The following is a 23,342-nucleotide window of genomic DNA, read 5'->3' as shown; positions in this document are numbered from 1 at the left end:
TAAGTATGCAAGTTAGAAGGTTTGAAAGACATTCTTCTTTGCAATTAGAATGCTGACACACTTAGAACGCTTGCCACCTGGGGAGGAGAACACCTGACCCACCCATATCTTAATCTTAGATTATTGCCACATCACAATTAAGAGGCTTTAAATGCACCAGAATTATATACCTCTTAAGTGTATTCTGAATTCCGTTACAATTCCAACTCACAAGTCTTATCATAATTTACTATGCTGTCCATACTGGTAGTGGCATTCATTTAGTTCATTAGTTTCCCGTGAACTCCGTGACCTTAAGAGTCTTTTGCTGTATAAACAAGGTGTTTTTTAAAATCATTATGACTGTATATTAACCAGAATTCTGTTCTAGTGTGTCATCTTCACCACGTGACTGCACTTTACTTCGATGTCATAAACCAATGCACTTCATTGTCACTATCTGTGACTGAACAAAATAATATACAGACAGTTGGATGTCAGAGACAGGCAGGGAGACAGGCAGGGAGGGAGGGAGCCAGACATAATGATCATTCTCCAACAGATTGGAGGGGACACAATGTAGACTGGCTAGTGACTGACTGACTGCCATGGAATACCTGTTGGAGATCATCACTGTTACATAAAGCCTGTACCATACACGAACAACACACACAGAGAAAACAACACACACACACACACACAGCAGGGTGTATGTGAACGCACACTATGCAGAGCACAGAGGGTTACACACATACACACACACACATGGTCACATGCACACACACACACACACACACACACACACACACACACACACATAGAAGAGTGACAGTGAAGAGAGTACCTAGTGATTACATGTTCTAAAGATGAGGGGAGAGCGATGGCTGAGGGAGAGAGGAGAGAGAGGACAGTGTTTAAATTACGAAGACAAACTGCTGTCTGAGGACAAAGACAACACTGATTACTATTATTGTCTCCTACCTCCAACTCTCTTCCTCCTCTCTCCCTTTCTATCACACTCTCCATTCCTCCCAACTCTCCCCCTTTCTTTCCTACTCTCCATTCCTCCCAACTCTCACCCTTTCTTTCCTACTCTCCATTCCTCCCAACTCTCACCCTTTCTTTCCTACTCTCCATTCATCCATTCGTTGGTATAGGCTGGTGGTGGCTGGTATAGGCTGGTATAGGATGGTATGGGTTGGTATAGGATGGTATAGGATGGTATAGGCTGGTATAGGCTGGTATAGGCTGGTATGGGCTGGTATAGGCTGGTATGGGCTGGTATAGGATGGTATAGGATGGTATAGGCTGGTATGGGTTGGTATAGGCTGGTGGTGGCTGGTATAGGCTGGTATAGGATGGTAACGGGTGGTATAGGCTGGTATAGGCTGGTATAGGATGGTATAGGATAGTATAGGTTGGTATAGGCTGGTATGGGTTGGTATGGGTTGGTATAGGCTGGTGGTGGCTGGTATAGGCTGGTATAGGATGGTAAAGGCTGGTATAGGATGGTATGGGTTGGTATAGGATGGTATAGGATGGTATAGGTTGGTATAGGCTGGTATGGGTTGGTATGGGTTGGTATAGGCTGGTGGTGGCTGGTATAGGCTGGTATAGGATGGTAACGGCTGGTATAGGCTGGTATAGGCTGGTATAGGGTGGTAATGGCTGGTATAGGATGGTATAGGATGATATATGCTTGTATAGGCTGGTGGTGGCTGGAATAGGCTGGTGGTGGCTGGTATAGGCTGGTGGTGGCTGGTATAGGCTGGTATAGGATAGTATAGGATGGTATAGGATGATATATGCTTGTATAGGCTGGTGGTGGCTGGAATAGGCTGGTGGTGGCTGGTATAGGCTGGTGGTGGCTGGTATAGGCTGGTGGTGGCTGGAATAGACTGGTGGTGGCTGGTATAGGCTGGCATTGGATGGTATAGGCTGGTGGTGGCTGGAATAGGCTGGTGGTGGCTGGTATAGGCTGGTGGTGGCTGGTATAGGCTGGTGGTGGCTGGTATAGGCTGGTATAGGATGGTGGTGGCTGGTGGTGACTGGTATAGGATCATATAGGCTGGTATAGGCTGGTGGTGGCTGGTATAGGATGGTATAGGCTAGTATAGGCTGGTGTAGGATGGTATAGGCTGGTATAGGATGGTATAGGCTAGTATAGGCTGGTATAGGCTAGTATAGGCTGGTGTAGGATGGCATAGGCTGGTATAGGATGGTATAGGATGGTATAGGCTGGTGGGGGCTGGTATAGGCTGGTATAGGATAGTATAGGATGATATATGCTTGTATAGGCTGGTGGTGGCTGGTATAGGCTGGTGGTGGCTGGTATTGGATGGTATAGGCTGGTGGTGGCTGGAATACGCTGGTGGTGGCTGGTATAGGCTGGTGGTGGCTGGTATAGGCTGGTGGTGGCTGGTATAGGCTGGTATAGGATGGTGGTGGCTGGTGGTGACTGGTATAGGATCATATAGGCTGGTATAGGCTGGTGGTGGCTGGTATAGGATGGTATAGGCTAGTATAGGCTGGTGTAGGATGGCATAGGCTGGTATAGGATGGTATAGGATGGTATAGGCTGGTGGGGGCTGGTATAGAATGGTATAGGCTGGTGGTGGCTGGTATAGGCTGGTATAGGCTGGTATAGGATGGCATAGGATGGTATAGGCTGGTGTAGGATGGCGTAGGATGGTATAGGCTGGTGGTGGCTGGTATAGGCTGGTATAGAATGGTATAGGCTGGTGGTGGCTGGTATAGAATGGTATAGGCTGGTGGTGGCTGGTATAGAATGGTATAGGCTGGTGGTGGCTGGTATAGAATGGTATAGGCTGGTGGTGGCTGGTATAGAATGGTATAGGCTGGTGGTGGCTGGTATAGAATGGTATAGGCTGGTGGTGTCTGGTATAGAATGGTATAGGTGCGAATAGGATGGTGGTGGCAAAAGCATATTAAAATGTCAAATTAATGTCAGACTCTGTATTGGTTTGTGTGTGGATTGACAGAATATTGTGAGTATCGGTTAGGTATGCTGGGCAGGGTCAAGATTTCCTCACCACAGAACAAATACCACTGGAACCATGCTGAGGGGATGAGTAGGAGAAGAGATCATGAGCAGATGGTGGAGAATAAGAGAGGATGATGGGATGGAGGAGAATAGAGGATGAGGGGATGGAGAAGGAGAAGAGAGGATGAGGAGATGGAGGAGGAGAAGAGAGGATGAGGGGATGGAGGAGCAGGAGGAGGAGAAGAGAGGATGGAGGGGATGGAGGAGGAGGAGGAGGAGAAGAGAGGATGGGGAGAAGAAGAGAGGATGGAGGAGAAGAGAGGATGTTCACTGGGGATGAGAATCAACAGAAACCCACTGCTGCCCAAAAACCCTACAGCGATAGCTGAACTCAACTCTGTATTGTACTGTGTGTGTGTGTGTGTGTGTGTGTGTGTGTGTGTGTGTGTGTGTGTGTGTGTGTGTGTGTGTGTGTGTGTGTGTGTGTGTGTGTGTGTGTGTGTGTGTGTGTATGAGAGAGAATGAAAGTGCAACAGAAAGTCTGACTGCACTTGTGTAGCCTTTGCATACATTTCTGCGTGTTTCTGTGTGTGGGCATGCATGTCTGATACTGTGAGACTGTCTGCAAGGTTTTAGCATGCTTGAGTGTGAGGGAGCAGAGTAGACTGACTATTTATGACTCATCATGAGAGGAGAGGAGGCGGTTACGAAATTCCGTCAGCCGGTGATTGTCAAGCAAATAACTGTCGGTAATTGACCGTTAATTAACATAAACACATTTAGCATCTCCTGGCTTCCACACACAGCCTACAAGCCACTGACGCAGACCTTTGGAACATCTACATTTTTAAAAGTCTAATAAATCCATGTAATATAGCCTACATCATCACAATAAATCCATTATTTATTTTAGACAGGTCTAAAGAAACATGATATGAAGAAAATGTAGTCTATTTCAGAAGAACAGAATAGCATAATGTGATTTGTCCCTGATCTTGCTATGCCATATGGCTGTGGGCTACACTACCTTCATTCAGCAGACAAGATTTGCTTAGAATTAAGTGCCATTATTTTATATTACTTTATAGTATGAAGAATTCAATTGAACGAAGCTGAATAAAATAAAAACAATATTTTCTCCAAACAATTTGAGGGCGTGCGCACATGAGGCTATTTTGTGTTGAGAGGTTAACAAAGAAATAGGTACTCCTGTATGCTTAATTAAGAATGATTTATGTAACTTTATTTGTTCTGCAAACATTGGGCTAGGCTGCATGGCACGACTAATGATGATTTGAAAAAAGTCGCTTGAAAAGGCACGAGCTCAGTTTTGTGTTTTTTGGGCAGGCTGTACACACTTTGTCAATCTCTCATTCACAATTTGAGAAGCACTTTCCCGGTGGCATCCCCTTCGTGTGGCCATAATGCACCCTAAAAAAACATGCCTTTTGCAGCCCTTCTCCCTGAGTGCTACCTGCTCCGAAGACATTCTCACTCACACGGCTCTCCATCACATGATCAGGTCTTTCTCACAGGCTACAAGTGAAGACACAAACATCTGGGACGCAACTGCGCGCATCCTTATCTAATTACGAGGTGCATATTGAAGATATTGGAGGAACTGTCCACATTTACTTTTCATCAGCCAACAGGATGAGTAGACCTATCAAACAGCAAAAGCACTAGCCTATGTTAATCTACTATCTCCCATAGTACAAAAGTTAACCTATTCTATTCTGTGCGAGAAATAAATATTCTGAACATAGTCTGGGACAGTTGTGGGATCCGATAGATCCCAAATTAATAAAACCAGTAGCATTGAAAAACATGTATTTACCCATTAAGGCTGACACAAGAGATCAGAACATTTAGCTTAAAATGTTGATAAACTATTAGGCTATTTCTTCACATTATAAGCGCAGAAATGCGTACATGGTTGTAGGCTATAAGCGCAAATATGATCAAAAGTGACTGAAAATGTTATTATGCATGTAATGCTTTCATTATAAATGTAAGGAAGTCTGTGTGTAGCTGGTGTATAGGAGTCAGGCGCAGGACAGCAGATATGAGTAAATAAACTGATTTTACTCAACATATAATAAATGCAATACAAAAACAGAGTCCACAATAACGGACCTTCCTACATAGAAACAATCACTCACAAAAAAAAACATGGGGGAACAGAGGGTTAAATAATGAACAGGTAAATTGGGGAATTGAAACCAGGTGTGTAAGACAAAGACAAAACAAATGGAAAATGAAAAGTGGATCGGCAACGGCTAGAAGGCCGGTGACGTCGACCACCGAAATGCCGCCCGAACAAGGAGAGGGACCAACTTCGGCGGAAGTCGTGACAATAAAGGTGCATTTTTATGGTGAAAAGTATCTTCCCAAACCTGAAACTCGCTGTTTATGTATGCCAGTTAGGCTTTCATACATAACATAGTACAAATTGTTGAAGTGAAATGAACAAAATAAATAAAAAAAATTAAGTGGTGCGTGCATTTGTATTCACCCCATGTGCTATGTAGCTCCGAAATTAGATCTGGAGCAACCAATTACCTTCAGAAGTCACATAAATTAGTTAAATAAAGTCCACCTGTGTACAATCTAAGTGTCACATGATCTGTCACATGATCTCAGTATAAATATATATATACCTGTTCTGAAAGGCCCCAGAGTCTGCAACACCACTAAGCAGGGGGCACCACCAAGCAAGCAGCACCATGAAGACCAAGGAGCTCTCCAAACAGGTCAGGGAGAAAGTTGTGGAGAAGTACAGATCATGGTTGGGTAATAAAACATGATCCAAAACTTTGAACATCTGACAGAGCATTATTAAATCCATTATTAAAAAATTGAAAGAATATGGCACCACAACAAACCTGCCAAGAGAGGGCCACCCACCAAAACTCATGGACCAGGCAAGGAGGGAATTATTCAGAGAGAACAAAGATATCCCTGAAGGAGCTGCAAAGCTCCTCAGCGGAAATTGGAGTATCTGTCCATAGAACCACTTTAAGCTGTACACTCCACAGAGCTGGGCTTTACGGAAGAGCGCACAGAAAAAAGCCGTTGCTAAAAGACAAAAATTAGCAAACATGTTTGGTGTTTGGTCAAAAGTGATGTGGGAGACTTCCCAAACATATGGAAGAATTCTGGTCAGATTAATCTTTTTGGCCGTCAAGGAAAACGCCAAGTCTGGCGCAAACCCAATACCTCTCATCACCCCGAGAACACCATCCCCACAGTGAAGCATGGTAGTGGCAGCATCATGCTGTGGGTATGTTTTTCATCAGCAGGGACTGGGAAACTGGTCAGAATGGAAGGTATGATGGATGGTGCTAAATACAGGGAAATTCTTGAGGGAAACGTGTTTCAGTCTTCCAAAGATTTGAGACTGGGATGGAGGTTCACCTAACAGCAGGACAATGAGCCTAAGCATACTGCTAAAGCAACACTCGAGTGGTTTAAGGGGAAACATTTAAATGTCTTGGAATGGCCTAGTCAAAGCCCAGACATCAATCCAATTGAGAATCTGTGGTATGACTTAAAGATTGCTGTACACCAGCGGAACCTATCCAACTTGAAGGAGCTGGAGCAGTTTTGCCTTGATGAATGGGCAAAAATCCCTGTGGTTAGATGTGCCAAGCTTGTAGAGACATACCCCAAGAGACTTGCAGCTGTAATTGCTGCAAAAGGTGGCTCTACAAAGTATTGACTTTGGCGGGGTGAATAGTTATGCACACTCAACTTTTCTGTTTTTTTGTCTTATTTCTTGTTTGTTTCACAATAGAAAATATTTTGCATCTTCAAAGTGGTAAGCATGTTGTGTAAATCAAATGATAACAAACCCCCCAAAAATGTATTTTAATTCCAGGTTGTAAGGCAACAAAATAGGAAAAATGCCAGGGAGGTGAATACTTTCACTAGCCACTGTACTAAATAATATACACTACCGTTCAAAAGTTTGGGGTCACTTAGAAATGTGCTTGTTTTTGAAAGAAAAGCAAATTCTTTGTCTATTAAAATAACATCAAATTGCTGTAAATGACTACATTATCTGGAAACGGCAGATTTTTTTAACCTCTCTAGGGTATGTAGGACGCTAGCATCCCACCTGGCCAACATCCAGTGAGATTGCACAGCGCCAAATTCAAATACAGAAATACTCATTATAAAAATTCAGAAAAGATACAACTATTAAACATAGGTTTAAAGATGAACTTCTTGTGAATCCAACCACAGTGTCAGATTTAAAAAATGCTTTATGGCGAAAGCATACCTTACAATTATTTGAGAACATAGTCCAGCAGACAAATCATTACAAACAGTAACCAGCCAAGTAGAAGAGTTACACAAGTCAGAAATATAGGTACAATTAATCACTTACCTTTGATGATCATCATATGTTTGCACTCAGAAGACATTCATTTATTCAATAAATGTTCCTTTTGTTCGATAAAGTGTCTCTTTATATCCGAAAACCTCCATTTTGTTCACACGTTTTCTTCAGTAATCCACAGGCTCAAATGCAGTCACAACAGGCAGACAAAAAAATCCTAATTGTATCCGTAAAGTTCATGGAAACATGTCAAACAATGTTTATATTCAATCATCAGGTTGTTTTTAGCCTAAATAATCGATCGTATTTCAACCGGACAATAACGTTGTCCATATAAAAGGTAAACAAGAAAGGCACTCTCTTTGGTCGCGCGCATGAAAAAGCTCTGTGACACGGCAGGGTCCACTCATTCAGACTGCTCTTACTTCCTCATTTTTCAGAATACAAGCCTGAAACAATTTCTAAAGACTGTTGACATCTAGTGGAAGGCAAAGGAACTGCAATTTGAGTCCTAAAGCAATGGATACTGTAATGGCATTGAATAGAAAACTTCAACAACAAAAACATCCTACTTCCTGAATGGATTTTTCTCAGGTTTTCGCCTGCCAAATCAGTTCTGTTATACTCACATACATTATTTTAACAGTTTTGGAAACTTTAGAGTGTTTTCTATCCACATATACTAATTATATGCATAACCTGTCTTCTGGGCCTGAGTAGAAGGCAGTTTAATTTGGGCATGCTTTTCCTCCAAAATTCAAAATGCTGCCCCCTACCTAGAGAAGTTTTAAGAATATCAGACCCAGTCATCCTGACAATGACAAAATGAGGCCTAAATACAGTCTAAATACAGCCTAAATACAGGCTAAATATAGGCTAAATATATCCTAAATACAGGCTAAATATATCCTAAATACAGGCTAAATATAGGCTAAATATATCCTAAATATATCCTAAATACAGGCTAAATATAGGCTAAATATATCCTAAATATATCCTAAATACAGGCTAAATATAGGCTGAATACAGGCTAAATATATCCAAAATATATCCTAAATACAGGCTAAATATATCCTAAATACAGTTTAAATACAGGCTAAATACAGGCTAAATATAGGCTAAATATAGGCTAAATCCAGGCTAAATATATCCTAAATACAGGCTAAATACAGGTCAGACTTCTGTGACTGCCAATGCATTGCAGGTGACTCTGAACCTACCCACACCCTCACACTAACTCTCTCTCTCATCAACAGTATCTATGACTTAAGCCGTGTTTCATATTCCCATTGATAATATAGTGGCCCAATAGCTGACCGCCTGCAACCCTGTCCAGGCTCCACATCCATAAACAAGCTCTTTGATTGGCTGAGGGCTGTGCCAACAGCCCCACCCTCGACCACCCCTGACATTTGGCGGATGACATTAAAAGTTCCTCTGATGGACGGGTTCAACACAGCTTTCACACATAGGTTAACCATACAGTAGCCTTGACAACAATGACAACAACAACAGTGAAGAGCTTCCAGAGGAATGAGATACCAGTAATGCTGTAAAGTTACTTTGTAACAAGATGTCAATCAGAGTGTTCTGCTCTAATCTGCTTTTACTATCTGTTAATTATATATCCTGATTGCCTCGTCACTTTTATCATATTAGCTCAACTACCTCATACCCCTACACATTGATTCGGAACCACTACTCCTTGTATATAGCCTCATTACTGTTATTTTAAATGTGTTACTGTTTCCTTTATTGTGTGCTAATCTTCTTACTTTTTAACACATTGTTTGGAGAGGGCTCGTAAGGAAGCATTTCACAGTAACGTCTACACCTGTTGTTTTCGGGGTGTGTGTGTGTGTGTGTGTGTCAGATGAGAGTCCCGTGCTAAAGGCATGTAGGGGAACAGACGCATGGCCCACAGCTACCAAGTTCCTGACGTGCCTGCCCTCTCTCCCTCTCTTTCCCTCCCTCCCTCCCTCCCTCCCTCCCTCCCTCCCTGGCTCCCTCTCAATATCTCCCTTTCACACCTTCATCTATCAATCTCCCTCCCTCCCTCCCTCTCTCTCTCTCTCTCTCCCTCCCTCCCTCCCTCCCTCCCTCCCTCCCTCCCTCCCTCCCTCCCTGGCTCCCTCTCAATATCTCCCTTTCACACATTCATCTATCAATCTCCCTCTCTTTTCCTCTAAGTCCTCCTGCTCTTTTGCTTGTGTCATCATACGTTTCAACATTTGTTTTGAACGACATAAAAATAAATATGATTTGCCAAGAGGATATCCGAACACCTCAACAAGCAGTACACAAGTGAAAATCATGTCTGTCACTCCCTGTCATGACAAGGATAAGCTTACTTTTGAATATTATTTGCTGCGCTAAGCCTATACATCCCATTCCCCTCAAATACTAGGACCTGGAAGTAGCTCCCACACAGCTCAGATCAAATACTAGGACATGGAAGTAGCTCCCACACAGCTTAGATCAAATACTAGGACATGGAAGTAGCTCCCACACAGCTTAGATCAAATACTAGGACATGGAAGTAGCTCCCACACAGCTCAGATCAAATACTAGGACATGGAAGTAGCTCCCACACAGCTTAGATCAAATACTAGGACCTGGAAGTATCTCCCACACAGCTCAGATCAAATACTAGGACATGGAAGTAGCTCCCACACAGCTTAGATCAAATACTAGGACCTGGAAGTAGCTCCCACACAGCTCAGATCAAATACTAGGACATGGAAGTAGCTCCCACACAGCTCAGATCAACTACTAGGACATGGAAGTAGCTCCCACACAACTCAGATCAAATACTAGGACATGGAAGTAGCTCCCACACAGCTTAGATCAAATACTAGGACATGGAAGTAGCTCCCACACAGCTCAGATCAAATACTAGGACATGGAAGTAGCTCCCACACAGCTTAGATCAAATACTAGGACATGGAAGTAGCTCCCACACAGCTTAGATCAAATACTAGGACATGGAAGTAGCTCCCACACAGCTCAGATCAAATACTAGGACATGGAAGTAGCTCCCACACAGCTCAGATCAAATACTAGGACATAGAAGTATCTAACACACAGCTCAGCTACAACTTATGTCATGTGGGTAGAGTATATACAGTACATTCGGGAAGTATTCAGAACCCTTGACTTTTTCCGCGTTTTGTTACATTACAGCTTTATTCTAAAATTGATTAAATAGTTTTTTTCCCTCATCAATCTACACATAATACCCCATAATGACATCATAATACCCCATAATGACATTATAATACCCCATAATGACATCATAATACCCCATAAAGACATCATAATACCCCATAATGACATCATAATAAGGCTGTTACGTAACAAAAATGTGGAAAAAGTCAAGGGGTCTGAAAACTTTTAGAATGCACTGTATGTAGATATACAGTATGGCCTATAGACAGAGAGCCATGGGTCCTATAATGTAGCAGGCCTACTGGTTAACGTAAGCAGTTCTGATTAGTAACCTAGCTAAGGTACAGTACCAGCTCCCGACATGTGGCAGGCTATGTTCCACTCTTCCAAGTCATATTGCAATCTGAGCATCAACTATTTAAATAAAATATCAACCCTGAGAATATGGGATGAATCAGACTCCACTTTAACTCTGAGCGATAAGAGAGATATGCTTGTCTCTGGCTCAGGGGGGAATATGTTCAGGCTACAAGACATCAACCATAATAATCTAATACAATGAGCCAAAAGCCAACACAAAGCCGGATAGCAAATCAAACCAAGTGCATAAAATAAGCCAGCATTTATGCAATGCATAAAGGTTTATAATTCATTCACTCTCATATATAGCTATGTTTAAAAAGAATGAGCCATGATCCACCATGAACATGACCTGGCCTTCATTTGTCCCCCTCCCACAAGAGACTCTCTCTCTCTCTCTCTCTCTCAAAATGGTTACCAATCTAATTACAGAAGTAAAAATACATGTTTTGTCATACCCTTGGTATATGGTCTGACACACCATGGCTGTCAGCCAATCAGCATACAGGGCTTGAACCACCCGGTTTATAATACCGGTTGGCTCATCGATAGTACAGCTGTGCAATCAAATGTAGACAACAAGTGAAACAGTACTTGGGGACAGAGTTTATTGGTTACCTCTTGCAGATAGCTTTTTGGTGTTGATTATTTTGGCGGCATATTCCTGTCCACTACACAGCTTGACACATCTGCGCACCACTGAAAACGCTCCCCTGGAAACAGAGACAAAAGAAACAGAAAAGCTGGTCAGGCATATTTCATAGTTAAAACGATGGAGTTATACAGTACTTTCTCTGAATTGTATAGTAACCTACAGCATAATAAGGCTTTCTGCCAGCACAGCAAGTGTCTCCGCCTTCTATACCTGGCTGGGCTGGCATGATAATGATGGCAACAGAATATACTGTAAGAGTTTGTCTACATAACAGGTTCCCCTGAGGTTCCCGCCACAAAGTCAGCAAGTACTGTATCATATAAGATGATTTTGTGTGTGTGTGTGTGTGTGTGTGTGTGTGTGTGTGTGTGTGTGTGTGTGTGTGTGTGTGTGTGTGTGTGTTTGTGTGTGTGTGTGAGAGAGAGAGACACGTGAGAGAGAAGGTGAACGCACCAAAGTATATGTTGCTGTTGCTTGTTGTTTTTAAGTATGCCTGAAAAATCAGCGTTACCAACATTTACTTTTCATGTCAATTTTACTGAAGTATCCAAATTCAAATGGAAGCAGTTTAGATTTGATTATTAGTCACATGCACAGGGTCGCAGAGGTAATTGCAGGGTACAATGAAATTCTTAAACACTGAGCTCCAACACTGCAGGTCAAAAAGAAAAGATAATGAAACAATAATACAAATAATTATGATACATATTTACAACTGTAACAATGATAAATGTTCATTGTGTGGGGGGGGGGGGCAGGGTAAATATCTGTTGTGGCCTTGTCAAACAGATGTAATTTACTATGATTTGTTTCTGTCTTTTATAAACGTCCTCTCACTGTCAACTGAGTTTATTTTCAGCAAACTTATCATGTGTAAATATTTGTATGAACATAAGATTCAACAACTGAGACATAAATTGAACAAGTTCCACAGACATGTGACTAACATAAAAGGATTAATGTGTCTCTGAACAAAAGGGGGTCAAAATCAGAAGTAAGTACTGCAATGCATCTCCTCCTCGTGGACTGCACCAGATTTGACAGTTCTTGCTGTGAGATGTTACCCCACCTGTCCACCAAGGCACCTGCAAGTTCCCAGACATTTCTTGGGGGGAATGGCCCTAGCCCTCCGGGCTCTTCGCTGGCCATCGCAGAACACTGACATTCCTGTCTTGCAGGAAATCACGCACAGAACGAGCAGTATGGCTGGTGGCATTGTCATGCTGGAGGGTCATGTCAGGATGAGCCTGTAGGAAGGGTACCACATGAGGGAGGAGGATGTCTTCCCTGTAACACACAGCGTTGAGATTGCCTGCAGTGACAACAAGCTCAGTCCGATGATGCTGTGACACACCGCCCCAGACCATGACGGACCCTCCACCTCCAAATCGATCCTGCTCCAGAGTACAGGCCTCTGTGTAACGCTCATTCCTTTGATGAAAACGTGAATCCGACATTCACCCCTGGTGAGACAAAACCGCAACTCGTCAGTGAAGAGCACTTTTTGCCAGTCCTGTCTGGTCCAGCGACGGTGGGTTTGTGCCCATAGGCGACTTTTTTGCCAGTGATGTCTGGTGAGGACCTGCCTTACAACAGGCCTACAAGCCCTCAGTCCAGCCTCTCTCAACCTATTGCGGGCAGTCTGAGCACTGATGGCGAGATTGTGCATTCCTGGTGTAACTCGGCATTTGTTGTTGCCATCCTTTACCTGTCCCGCAGGTGTGATGTTCGGATGTACCGATTCTGTGCAGGTGTTGTTACACGTAGTTACACTTTGCATTAAAAGACAAAAAGTGAATTGCTTTGCCACAATTTTTCCAGTGTCTTGTTGCAAACAAGATGCATGTTCCTTCCTTCTTTTCACTCTGTCAATTATGTTAGCATCGTGGAGTAACTATAAGTAACTATAATGTTGTTTATCCATCCTCAGTTTTATTTTATCACAACCATTAACCCTCTGTAACTGTTTTAAAGTCACCATTGGTCTCATGGTGAAATCTCTGAGTGGTTTCCTTCCTCTCTGGCAACTGAGTTACTTGTAGTGACTGGGGTGTATTGATACACCATCCAATTTTTTTTTTACCCATCTACCAAGACGTGCCCTTCTTTGCGAGGCATTGGAAATGTGGGGTATGTGTGGGGTGCAGAGATGAGGTAGTCATTCAAAAATCATGTTAAACACTATTATTCCACACAGAGCGAGTCCATGCAACTTATTATGGGACTTGTTAAGAAAATTTTTACTCCTAAACTTATAGAGTACAACAATATTAGCCATATTACCCATATCCGTCTATTAACTGATTTACCTCATGGTGATGTCATCACGGAAGGCCAAAACTCCTTCCGATCAAAACAGGCTCAAACTCCTTCCGACCAAAACAGGCTCAAACTCCTTCCGACCAAAACAGGCTCAAATTCCTTCCGACCAAAACAGGCTCAAACTCCTTCCGACCAAAACAGGCTCAAACTCCTTCCGATCAAAACAGGCTCAAACTCCTTCCGACCAAAACAGGCTCAAACTCCTTCCGACCAAAACAGGCTCAAACTCCTTCCGACCAAAACAGGCTCAAACTCCTTCCGACCAAAACAGGCTCAAACTCCTTCCGATCAAAACAGGCTCAAACTCCTTCCGACCAAAACAGGCTCAAACTCCTTCCGACCAAAACAGGCTCAAACTCCTTCCGACCAAAACAGGCTCAAACTCCTTCCGACCAAAACAGGCTCAAACTCCTTCCGACCAAAACAGGCTCAAACTCCTTCCGACCAAAACAGGCTCAAACTCCTTCCGACCAAAACAGGCTCAAACTCCTTCCGACCAAAACAGGCTCAAACTCCTTCCGACCAAAACAGGCTCAAACTCCTTCCGACCAAAACAGGCTCAAACTCCTTCCGACCAAAACAGGCTCAAACTCCTTCCGACCAAAACAGGCTCAAACTTCAGGCTGTCTTTTCAAACAGTTCTTACACTAAAAGGGCATAATACCCATAAAACCTAGCGGTCAAACAGGAAAATGGTTCTAATTGTTTTTTAACCATTCCACCAAGTCATCTTGTCCTAGATAAATGTACACTGTTATCAAAATGTCACAACAGGGTAAACCTACACAAAACACAGCCCTTATTTTAAGTGTTTCTAAAATCCCCTATGAGAGAAATGAATGGTGGAAAAACAATTAGAACCATTTCCCTAGTTTTCCCCTAACCACTCAAACCACTCCCACAGTCCTATCAGACCCAGCACCAGGATAAAGTGACTAAGGGGGCAGTTGAAATCGGTGAGGGGGGCACAATTTTGGGGGGGTTCTTGCATTGAAATGATATTGAATTCTGCTTCTATAATCACGCTATACCACAATAAACACAATAGACTCCGAGATCATTGAGTGATTTTGAAATCTTTAGCCTATCTCTGCTGCGCTGTATCAGCACAATATACAGCCCCCTACAGCTAGGCTGGTTTGGTAATGAATATAGGCTACAAGATAGATAGGGCATTCACCAATTTAAAAACAGTGAACGCAGCCGTACACACAGCTGTCTTACCAAAGTAATGAAATCTAAAAGCAGGAAAGTAGTAGCCTAGTTATTCATTATTTTATTTTTGCATCCAAACAAAAATACTGAATAGCGTTTTGAATTCCGACACAACTGCGAATGAGAACGAATGTCAACTAAACGAAACAGAGGTACCAAGTAGTAGGCCTAGCAAACAACATATCAGATCAATAAAGTTATGACACAATCTATACTTCTATACCTAGTTACATTAACAGTAAACACACGCAGTGAACAAAAAGGGGAATGAAGATCCAAACAACCAAAATCACAGCCTACAGCCTAGTACAGTAACATGCACAGCTGTCTAACCAAATAAATAGGCCTATACAGTCAAGGCTCAGGAGAAGACCCAGATGCAGACAGGCACACACCTGTCTACATAAGGTCCCACAGTGGACAGTTCATGTCAGAGGAAAAACCAAGCCATGAGATCGAAGGAATTGATGGTTCATAAGAACACAGTGGCCTCCATCATTCTTAAAAGGAAGAATTTTGAAACCACCAAGACTTTTCCTCGAGCTGGCTGCCCGGCCAAACTGAGCAATTGAGGGAGAAGGACCTTGGTCAGGGAGGTGACCGAGAACCCGATGGTCACTCTGACAGAGCTCTAGACTCCCTCTGTGGAGATGGGAGAACCTTCCAGAAGACAACCATCTCTGCAGCACTCCACCAATTAGGTCTTTATGGTAGAGTGGCCAGACAGATGCCACTCCTCAGTAAAAGGCACATGGGGATATTTTTCAGTGGTAGGGACTGGGAGAATAGTCAGAATCGAGGGAAAGATGAACTGAGCAAAGTACAGAGAGATCCTTGATGAAAACCTGCTCCAGAGCGCTCAGGACCTCAGACTGGGGTGAAGGTTCAACTTCCAACAGGATAATGAACCTAAGCACACAGCCAAGACAACGCAGCAGTGGCTTCAGGACAAGTCTCTGAATGTCCTTGAGTGGCCCAGACAGAGCCCAGAATAGAACCCGATCGAACATCTCTGGAGAGACCATAAAGTACCTGTGCAGCAACGCTCCCATCCAACCTGACAGAGCTTGAGAGGATCAGCAAAGAAAAATGGGAGAACTCCAAAAATAAAGGTGTGCCAAGCTTATAGCGTCATACCCAAGAAGACTCAATGCTGTAATCACTGCCGAAGGTGCATCAACAAAGTACTGAGTAAAGGGTCTGAATACTTATGTAAATATAATATTTCTGTTTTTTATTTTTAATAAATTAGCAAACATTTCTAAAAAAAACTGTTTTTCTTTGTGATTATGGGGTATTGTGTGTAGATTGATGGGAAAAATACGATTGAATCAATTTTAGAATAAGGCTGTAATGTAGCAAAATGTGGAAAAAGTCAAGGGGTCTGAATACTTCCCAAAGTCACTGTATATACTATGTATAAGCTGGAAGTAGAAGCCTAAATGTTGTTGTCCATTAGTTTACCTTGACTTATTTCACATTTTGTTGTGTTACAGCCTGAATTCAAAATTGATATAATTATTATATTTTTTTCTTAGCTATCAACACATAATACCCCATAATGACTAGGTGAAAACATGTTTTTAGAATATTTTTTACATTTATTGAAAATTAAATACAGAAATATCTCATTTACATCACTATTCACACCCCTGAGTCAATACTTTGTAAATGTCTAAAAACCTGTTTTCGCTTCATCATTATGCAATATTGTGTGTAGATTGCTGAGGGAATGTTTTTTTTAATCAACTTTAGAGTAAGACTATAACGAAACAAAATGTGGAAAAAGTTAAGGGGTCTGAAGGGGCGCATTTTACAGACACAGTATATTTTACAATAGTTATATTTTGTTTGTTTTTAGTCCCATCCTTCAGCTACCTTCAACCCCTCCCATCTATCTCTGAACACCATCCAGTATTGATTTCTATTGCCATATATTTTTCAACTGTGCTGTGATGTTTCACAAAAGTTCTGAACCTTTCTGTTCTCATAGTTTCTACATTTCGTAAATTAAAGATAAACATTTTGGCTAAGAGTATTATTATATTATTGACCGATTGACTATGACTTCTCAAATCACTCTGCAGTGCTATTTGCAGAGTTACACGCTGACCATCGCACACATGTTGATTTTGTACCCCCACCCCAGACATGATCAGGACACGCAGGATGAAATATGAAAACAAACTCTGAACCAATTATATTAATTTGGGGACAGGTCAAAAAGCATTAAACATTTAGCTAGCTAGCTTGCTGGGATATAAACATTGGGTTGTTATTTTACCTGAAATGCACAAGGTCCTCTACTCCGACAATTAATCCACAAAACTGAATTCCTTTCATCTCTCCTCCTTCCTCAGGCTTCTTTTTTAACTTCTTTGGACTTTATTGGCAACCAACTTTACGATGCCTTACTACAACCGACTGGAGTGTGGATGTCAGTTCATCTTTCAATCACCAACGCTGGACTCGCAGCGCATTGAGCGTCACAAATAGAACCTGTTTCTGTTTTAGCGCCTGGCCACGCAAACACTCTCGCTGAGGCACGAAAGCAGTGTGGGTGCAATAACTGAATATTATGTACAGTTGAAGTCGGTTGTTTACATACACTTAGGTTGGAGTCATTTAAAATCGTTTTTCAACCACTCCACACATTTATTTTAAGTCGGTTAGGACATATACTTTGTACATGACATAAGTAATTCTTCAAACAATTGTTTACAGACAGATTATTTCACTTATAATTCACTGTATCACAATTTCAGTGGGTCAGAAGTTTACATACACTAAGTTGACTGTGCCTTTAAACAGCTTAGGACAATTCCAGAAAATGATGTAATGGTTTTAGAAGCTTCTGATAGGCTAATTGACATCATTTGAATCAATTGGAAGTGTACCTGTGGATGTATTTCAAGGCCTACCTTCAAACTCAGTGCCTCTTTGCTTGACATCATGGGAAAATCTAAAGAAATCAGCCAAGACCTCAGAAAAAAACTGTAGACCTCCACAAGTCTGGTTCATCCTTGGGAGCAATTTCCAAACACCTGAAGGTACCACGTTCATCTGTACAAACAATAGTATGCAAGTGTAAACACCACGGCACAACGCAGCCATCATACCGCTCAGGAAGGAGATGCGTTCTGTCTCCTAGAGATGAACGTACTTTGGTGCGAAAAGTGCAAATCAATCCCAGAACAACAGCAAAGGCCCTTGTGAAGATGCTGGAGGAAACGGGTACAAAAGTATCTATATCCACAGTAAAACGAGTCCTATATCGACATAACCTGAAAGGCCACTCAGCAAGGAAGAAACCACTGCTCCAAAACCGCCATAAAAAAGCCAGACTACGGTTTGCAACTGCACATGGGGACAAAGATCGTACTTTTTGGAAAAATGTCCTCTGGTCTGATGAAACAAAAATAGAACTGTTTGGCAATAATGACCATTGTTATGTTTGGAGGAAAAAGGTGGAGGCTTGCAAGCTGAAGAATACCATCCCAACCGTGAAGCACGGGGGTGGCAGCATTATGTTATTATTATTATTATTATGTGGGGGTGCTCTGCTGCAGGAGGGACTGGTGCACTTCACAAAATAGATGGCATCATGAGGACAGACAATGATGTGGATATATTGAAGCAACATCTCAAGACATCAGTCAGGAAGTTAAAGCTTGGTCACAAACGGGTCTTCCAAATGGACCCCAAGCATACTTCCAAAGTTGAAGCAAAATGGCTTAAGGACAATAAAGTCAAGGTATTGGAGTGGCCATCACAAAGCCCTGACCTCAATCCTATAGAACATTGTGGGCAGAACTGAAAAGGCGTGTGCAAGCAAAGAGACCTGACTCAGTTACACCAGCTCTGTCAGGAGGAATGGGCCAAAATTCACCCAACCCATTGTGGGAAGCTTGTGGAAGGCTACCCGAAACGTTTGACCCAAGTTATACAATTTAAAGGCGATGCTACCAAATACTAATTGATTGTATGTAAACTTCTGACCCACTGGGAATGTGATGAAAGAAACAAAAGTTTTTAAAAAAAAATTCCCTCAACTATTCTGACATTTCACATTTTTTAAATAAAGTGGTGATCCTAACTGACCTAAAATGGGACATTTTAACTAGGATTAAATATCAGGAAGTGTGAAAAACTGAGTTTAAATGTATTTGGCTAAGGTGTATGTTAATAACCTCCGACTTCAACTGTATGTGTAAATGTATTTTGCAACCCTAGCGGTATGGTCAGCATGTTAGTTCCACGATCTTCTGAACCAACCTTCCAATACCTTTCTGGTGCATTTCAGTCACTTTAAACCTTTTTTCACTTAGTTCCAGGTAAGTGTTACATTTGTTCAGCCATTATTGGAACTTGCGACCAAAAACAAGCTACATATGAACAGTACCAAAACAAATGATCTAATGAATCTGTCTATTCGCAGAAAAATATGAAGAGCTGGGATGGTTGTTTCCCCCCATATACTGTGTATAACATTATATTGGTTGCAAGAATTTTGTATAATCATTTAAATGAAAAACACTGAGTTTTGAATCCGCCCCTATTTTGTGCATCAGTTAATAAGTACATCGAAAATCTCTTCCCAACTACTGTATCTTGTCATCTATATTGCACAGCTGTCATTTTGGGGGGTCTTTAAATGAAACTGGTATACTTTTTTAAAATTGATCACAGTTTTCTTTAACCAATTTTGGTCTTTAATGCAGGGCCGACAGACAAGTTCCTTACTTTCTCCCCCTTCCACTTGCCTCTTCCATATTTGCAGTAATGCTGCAATTAGTTGGTTGTAATGTTGGGTAGAGCAGACATTTCCATATATGTCTGTGTTAGCTGCATGTGTGACAGAACTCCACCATTTTTATTTATGATATCATTTAGAAAGATTCTACATTTGTTTTTAATTCGCTAAAAAACATGTTTTTTTTAATCAATTAGTATATTGGAATTGAAACATAATATTTGTTCTGTCTTTTCTGGTAGATTAAATTGAAATTGCAACCAGCTTTCTATGTCTTGTTTTAAAAATAGCGATATTTCGGAGATTATTTAATTTTCAAATAACCGAAAGTGAGAGGTCGTAATCTGAATAAAGGGAAAAGGGACGGATCCACATTATTTACGCCAAACTGCCGCTCCGCTCTTCGACAGCTCAAAATGTCACTGTCTCCCGGGTCGCTTTGCCTGCTGGTAGCGGGACCGGGAGAGAGATAGGGGCGATTTGGAGAGCGGTGTAGCTCGCCAACCGACGCGCTATAGTGCCCAATGCCCAGTGCCTAGAGTAGTCTACTGGATACATTTTTTGATAGTTTTCCTACTTTTTTTAAAGAGCGCAGGGAACAATAATTTATTGTGAGTGTGTGTGAGAGAGATATAGAAAGAGAGAAATGAGAGAGAGACATTTGAAATGTCTTTATTATTTTGGAACTTTTGTTAGTGTAATGTTTACTGTTCATTTTTTGTTTATTTCACTTTGTTTATTATCTATTTCGCTTGCTTTGGTAATGTAAGCATATGTTTAGCATGCCAATAAAGCCTATTAAATTGAAATTGAATTGAGAGAAAATTGTATTTTGAGCCAGCTGTCACCCTTGACTTGTGCCGCAGTTGAAAAAGCCAACGGTAACAACGCAAACCCGCACCCACAGCTCCTTGACGCAAACAAACGACAACAGTCAGCCAGTCACACATTCCCATTCATGCAAATTACCACAATAAATAAGCTTACTTTCCCAGCTCTTCGTATAGCTGAAAATCGTCCGTGAAACGTGTACAGGTTGTCGCAGCCATGTCTCCGTATCTCGTGCTTCTCTCACGGTTACTCCTTCGTTTGATAGGATCCTCCTGCGCGATATACACTTTAACTCTAAATGTGCTTGTTCTTTCTGAGCTGCGGCGATTCAAACATAGACTTGTACGGCAGCGGATAGGTTTCGGTTTGAGAAGGAATGCAGGCAGGCGAGCGACCAAGTTGGCTTGCTTTACCTCGTCTATACCACTATCTATCTACTTACTGTACTCTATCGTTCCTCACCCAGTGCGCTTGACTGCAAATGGTGAAGCGCTCCAAAGACCTGTGGCGAGAGCTGCTCAGCGCTGCCCTCGTTTGGGCGCTGCGCTTAACTACCCGTGTGCAGCACTTCCAAATACGGGCAGATGTAATAAGCTATTTGTGTTTGGTGGAAGGGGTATGATGTAAATTTCAATGATTTCAATGACAGATATAAAATGCAATGGCAATGCATTACAAACAATAGCCTACATTAAAATCAATCTGTATGTATTGTAATTTTCTATAGGCCTAGGCGTATGTAATGTTAGAATAGGCCTACAGTCATGCAAGTATATGAAACAAATAGCACTATAGAACATGTTTCAAGGTACATGGTTGAGGTATGGACTACCCAATGCAACAGTTGTCAAATAACTTCCTTTACACATGCTACAGGATGTGGGTCTATATTGACACAAGTCTATAACAGCTTCATTCTGTTGTGATATTACTCCCCTGTCTGTAGGCCAGCTGTAATCTGATCCTCTGGGGTCTCCTCTTCAGAGTGAGGGTCTCATGTCCTGCCCAATGCTGACCACTACTCTGGTGCATAGCCTAGTATGCATACTCTGTGGCTGCTTCCCCCTTCCTGTTGATTGACTCCTTGGCCACGCCTATAAACCAGTAAGGGTGGTCCCCCACCTCCACCTCCCAGCTGTGCCTTCCTGAGCTGAACCCCTCAGAGCACAGAACTGTGGCATGATTTGTGTTCCTCTCTGGGTTGTCAGGGAGCTGCTGGGTTGGGACTGTCTGACTTACACTGGTCAGATCATCAGACAGAGAGAGCCAGCGGGAAGCAGTGTTGGGGTCCAGAATCACAGGAGTGTATTTGACAATCCCCTGCATCTTCTCCCAGACTCTGAACTGCAGGTTGTCCAGGTGTTTGGCCACATCTATCAGTGCTCCTGAGACCAGCTGTGGATCCGGCAGTGTGTCCTGGGCTCTGGAGAATGTCTGTGTGTGTTTGTAGCTCTTGAGAAATGGTACGTCTCGTTTCTGGAGTTCTTGTTTCACAGCAGTGATGTTTTCTGTGAGAGAAGAGATCTGGTCCTGAATGTGTTTCATCTCTCTGGCAATCATCTTCCCCTTCTCCTCGTCTTCCTTCCTCAGTGCTGCCAGACTGGCCTCCTCTTCCTCTCTCAGGAACTGGTGAAGCTTCTCAAACACACAGAGATCTGTCTCTCTGTGGACACCAGCTGCTTCCTGGATTATTACACCATTTCTCTGTGGACACCAGCTGCTTCCTGGAGTATTACACCATTTCTCTGTGGACACCAGCTGCTTCCTGGAGTATTACACCATTTCTCTGTGGACACCAGCTGCTTCCTGGAGTATTACACCATTTCATTGTACATATTTTCAATGTTTTTACATTTGTCTCTAAATGACTCTAAATCTGATTCTAGACATTCTTGACATGACTTCCTCTGACACAGTATCCCCCCCCCCCTCCCTCCCTCACTCTCTTCTCTGGACTCCCACCTCTCCCTCCATCTTTGTCAGGAAGCTCCTCCAATGAAAAGTGAATTACAGCATCCTTAGAAGGTTTCCTCTTACAGACCAGACAGTTATTGTCTCCTTTGTCTTCATGGTGCCACTTGCTTGATGGTGCCACTTGCTTGGTGGTGCCACTTGCTTGGTGGTGCCACTTGCATAGTGGTGTTGCAGACTCTGGGGCCTTTCGGAACAGGTGTATATATACTGAGGTCATGTGACAGATCATGTGACACTTAGATTGCACACAGGTGGACTTTATTTAACTAATTATGTGACTTCTGAAGGTAATTGGTTGCACCAGATCTTATTTAGGGGCTTCATAGCAAAGGGGGTGAATACATGTGCACGCACCACTTTTACATTTGAAATTTATTTTTTCCATTTCACTTCACCAATTTGGACTATTTTGTGTCTGTCCATTACATAAAATCCATTTAAATTAGAGGTTGTAACGCAACAAAATAGGAAAAACTCCAAGGGGGATGAATAGTTTTGCAAGGCACTGTACTTGGTCTGATCCCAGAATGTCTCCAGACAGCTGGAACAGCAGCCCAGAGAAACAGGCTCTCTGAAAATCTCTGAACAAATATGACAACACAGAAAACTATCCAGGAGAGATCATTTTTCTGCCATTTTCACTGTCATGATTCCGCTAGTATCCTACTGTCCTTCACTTTGCAAATGGCACCTCTGTTCTGTTCACTTGATGGGCTACAGGCTGTGATAAATGATT

The 23,342-nt window shown here is 42.3% G+C and overlaps 2 pseudogenes; both read right to left on the bottom strand.

Annotated features, from left to right (window-relative positions):
- Positions 1 to 21,087, bottom strand: part of LOC109895176 (calcium/calmodulin-dependent protein kinase type II subunit beta-like) — a 125,025-nt pseudogene extending 103,938 nt beyond the window's left edge.
- A 246-nt stretch (positions 21,088 to 21,333) lies between these two features.
- Positions 21,334 to 22,702, bottom strand: LOC109894959 (tripartite motif-containing protein 35-like; annotated as a pseudogene).
- Positions 22,703 to 23,342: the final 640 nt, after the last annotated feature.

The sequence above is a fragment of the Oncorhynchus kisutch genome, linkage group LG8 (genome assembly GCF_002021735.2).
Source record: "Oncorhynchus kisutch isolate 150728-3 linkage group LG8, Okis_V2, whole genome shotgun sequence".
Taxonomy (NCBI): Eukaryota; Metazoa; Chordata; class Actinopteri; order Salmoniformes; family Salmonidae; genus Oncorhynchus; species Oncorhynchus kisutch.
Note: the sequence above shows the minus strand (reverse complement) of the source record. Positions and strands in the feature narration are given on the sequence as shown.